At 37.2% G+C, this 4,142-nt stretch overlaps 1 protein-coding gene across 14 annotated transcripts in view; it reads right to left on the reverse strand.

Moving 5' to 3' along the window:
* CAMK2D (calcium/calmodulin dependent protein kinase II delta) overlaps nt 1–4,142 on the reverse strand; it is a 321,314-nt gene that overhangs the window by 104,266 nt on the left and 212,906 nt on the right. The window lies entirely within an intron of this gene.

Raw genomic sequence — 4,142 nt, forward strand, 5'->3', positions numbered from 1 at the left:
TAAAAAAAAAAAAAAAAAGGAGAAAAGAAGCAATTATGTAGTGTCCATGATAATGGAACACAGACAAGGTATTTTTGTGGCATTTAAAGCATTATATAATTTTTATTTCCAGTCAGTTTACAAACAAGCAGTCATTGAAGCATTTTAAAAAGTATATAATTTACGAAGTCTTAAAAGTTTCACTAGTTATCCATAGCTTTAGTGAACTTTAAAATAGTTATTTCCTAGTTCAAATGTAAAAATAATATTAATTAAAATAAAATTTAAAATAATATTAAACATTAAAATAATATTAATAATTTTCCATCCCTATTAAGCAGATAAAAGTGCTTTGGGAATTAAATAAATGTTGCTCCAGGCTTTCAAAAAGCCATATTTTTAAAGCACTCATACATTTCCTACTTTTCCTTTGTTACTTTTTGTTGTTGATTTTTATCAAATTCAGATGGATTATTTCACAATATCTTAAATACTGTATGTGTTTCTGTGAGGGTATCTACACACCCCTGTATATATACATATTGCAATGCACTTTTCTCATAAAGTGTCAAGAAGGTCAAAAACTAAATCAAACATTCCCAAGGAGAACTGCAGGTCTGTAACTATACATTACAGAAGGTTTGGCAGGTATATTTTTTTCCCCACAAGACAACGCCTTTGACTGTAAGGTCTACAGAGTTCATGCACATTTAAACTGGTGCGAGGACAGAATATAGCCCTCTCTTTAAGTTATCTAAATTAAAGAAATTAGGTATAAGCTTCCCATTTCTTATTTATACACCTTTGAAAGTTCTGCCCTATATGGGACCCATAATTAGCTGATAGACTCCTTTCACTTCACAATTAATGAACAAACACAACAGGTTCTACTACACTGGTATAGTGTCAAAAATGGACTATTTAGCAATTATAAGGTTTCTGATTTTGATCAGAATATCACCTTGAAGCTGAGAAACTCTTTCTGACAAAATTTTGTCAAAGAAGCAGTACAAGTCTGTAAGAAATTTTGACAAATTTATGTTTTCTGATTAAACACTTTGTAGAAAAATTCCCAAGCACTTAACATCTGCTTATACCCATGGAAGACCAGCAATCTTTTATATGGGTAGAAAAATCTGCCTTTCTTGGAGAAGAATATGTGACACCAGTACAAATAAAATTGTTTTCACATTCAGTATAGGTTACACATAGCTCAAGATGTCAAGCACTCCTCCCATCACTAAATGGAGTATTCTAACACCAATTAGTGGAAACAGGTCATGACTCTACAAAGGTACTGATACATGAACATGCCACAGGCAAAAAAGATTAAACAGTTGCCTCTGGTCACATTTATCCATTTGGCTTCTGTCTCTGCATTAGTTGATTGGTCAATATTAGGTGTACTGTACTTTATTTCTAAATAGTACAGATGCTGATATAGCCAAAAAATGCTAACAGGAAGGAGATGGCTGCAATCTTTTTTTTTTTCTAGTGTTACAAAAGATTTTCAGTTTTGCCATTCCAGAAATGAAAGGGCAATGAGGAAGGTTCAGTGTTGCTATAAAAAGCAAGTTCCTTATTACATCCTGTGCATTTGGAGGAACAGTATCAAAATCAGGTTCTTTATAAGGGTTGGTTAAGCCATTAAACAGGAATAAAACATTCAGAGAATTGTTCTTCTTTTCTAAAAAAATCAGGTTTATCTTTCAATCAAATATGCAAACACAGACATATTTAGGAAGTAGAAATAACCATACCTATTTACTCACATGTATTCTCTGGATTATAATTCCTCTATAGCAAAGTTATTTCTGAGTCATGCAATTGTTTTACCTTTCCAAGCAACACTTTTATATATATCATCAATGTGTACTGCTGGCAGTCAGGCTTGGTAGAGGAGGTTTTACTGACTTAGGGCAAAGAAGAAGCCTGAGTACTGTTCAAGGATGAAATCAGTACTACATGGCTGCTTCCTTACAAGCAAGTACCTCTTTAAGAATCCTATAAAGAATCCACTGGCTTCAACAAATTCATGAAGTCCCAAGACAAATACAGGTAAAAGTAAATTTACTCTGGATGAACTCTTGACAACACTTGTGGACATGATATAAAAAAAAAAGAAGTAGAGCTAAGAGTAAAGAAATCCTTTTTTGGATAGAAATATTTACAAGAGTTGTAAAAAAACCGACTGGCATTGTAAGGTATCAAGACATTCCATTTTATGTAACTTGCTCCAGCCTTAAATACTTTCTTCAATTCAAATGCAAATCTTTTGCATAATGGTTAATATTCTTCTACCCACTAAATATTGAAGGAAAAATGGGCAATTATTTTTTCAATTAATTCCACAGAAGACACTCATGTCAGGAAAACTATTTTTAAAAACTGTACATCAGAATAAAAACCTTCTAATGAAAAAACCTAGTATCAATTATACAACCCCATGCACTACAACTTCACATTTATTTGCCAGACACTGTTTGTGTGAGTTTCTGTTTAAACACTGACTGTGCAATGCATACAGACAGGCTTGATTACTAGTATAAATGTATATTACACACAAAAAATTATGCAAAAAGAACATAATTCATTTTGTAGAATCCAGCCCTCCAATATAGCAACTACTAAAATTAATTGCCAATGCAATGTTAATTTGTCTCCTTTTGGAATATGCACTGTAGCTCCTGACATTATAAGTAATGACTAAGAAGCACATGTTCACTTACTAGTCTTTTATGTGACCAGTGGCTTATTGTGTATACAGGATGAACAGTGCTAACCCAGGCTGCAGCTACATTGCTATAGCTAGACTCAGCCTTAAGGTCTCCCTAAAACCCACACCGGATGAACAACTAAGTCATTCTGACCTCAAAGCTCAAACACCAGCAGCAGTTTAGCCCATATCTGGAAGTTCTGCTGAAGTTCTGAGCGTGACCCCCATCTGCTTCCTATTCTGTCCCTTCCTGCACTTCTGTTTGGTACTTCTGTGGGCATACAGACCTTGACCACAGGAAATGCCAGCAGTAGTCCCACCATTCCTTGTTCCTGACTACTGGCCCACTTTCTCTCTCTGGTGCCAGGAAATAGTTACAAATCTGGGAGGAGAGACAAGATGTCCACAAATGGATTCTTAGAAGGGCTCTGCTTCAAAATAAGCAACACAACTTGCAGACTACGAGGTAAGACAGGGATGTCCAACTAGCAGCCTGCAGGCTGCATGAGACCCACCAGGGTTAAATTGCTCGGTCACCACTCCCCTATTGCTCCACGTTAGCCAGAGTTTCTGGGTTCCCTCTTCTTCATTCAGCTGCCACTTCCTGCTCTCACCGTAGGGGGTACCGCTGTGAGTGCAGGGCAGGGACTAGAGAGGCTTGGGTGGGTCACAAGTGTGCAGTGCAGCAGTGGAGCACCCATGTAGGAATACCATGTAGCAGGGGGGAAGGCCATGCAGTGCAGCAGGAAGGTCAGGGGTTGCGTGCACATGGTCAAGTGGTGGGGGGCCTCTGTGCAGTGTGCAGCTTAGAGGTGAGATGTGGCTTGCCCTCCTGGACAGCCTTGAAGTAAGACATAAATGAAGAACAACAGCTCACGTGACTTAGAAGAGTTGAGAAGCACTTCAGGTCAACCCTAAGTAACACCAGAAATAAACCCTTAATAAGTTCACTATTTTGGTTCTTCATTTTAATTAATTTTCACTATACCCTATGAAATGAGTAAGCAGTAAAGATGGGGAAGTGAGGCACAGAGAAATTAATGTAAAAATACAGAACTGAGCAACAACTGGAATTTCTGGTTCTGCAGGATATGTTGCATTTCCAAAATTCTTCTGTTCTGATCTGAGAGCTGGAAACCTTAGGCCCATAGTGTCCTGCTGGGTGGGTGGCTAATGAGTTGGGACACCAAAAAGAGTTGGAGGCCTGATTCTACACAGCCTGCTAAGCTGAGTCACTATGAAGATGGGTGAGCTTGTAGATACTGAGGCTGGTTTATTTAAAAATCTAATAGAAATCAATGTGTTCCCATGGAAAAATTTGGTTTGGATGATCTGGAACTGTCTAAGCTGAACATTTCAGCCCAAGTTTGGCAGTTTAGCCAAGTTAAATGTAGCTAAAAATGAGGTTTTACCAAAGAAAGTGCTGAGCAACTTTAATGGCAGTTGA

The sequence above is a fragment of the Gavialis gangeticus genome, unplaced genomic scaffold, assembly GCF_001723915.1.
Source record: "Gavialis gangeticus isolate Ggan-Ray unplaced genomic scaffold, GavGan_comp1, whole genome shotgun sequence".
NCBI classification, from domain to species: Eukaryota; Metazoa; Chordata; order Crocodylia; family Gavialidae; genus Gavialis; species Gavialis gangeticus.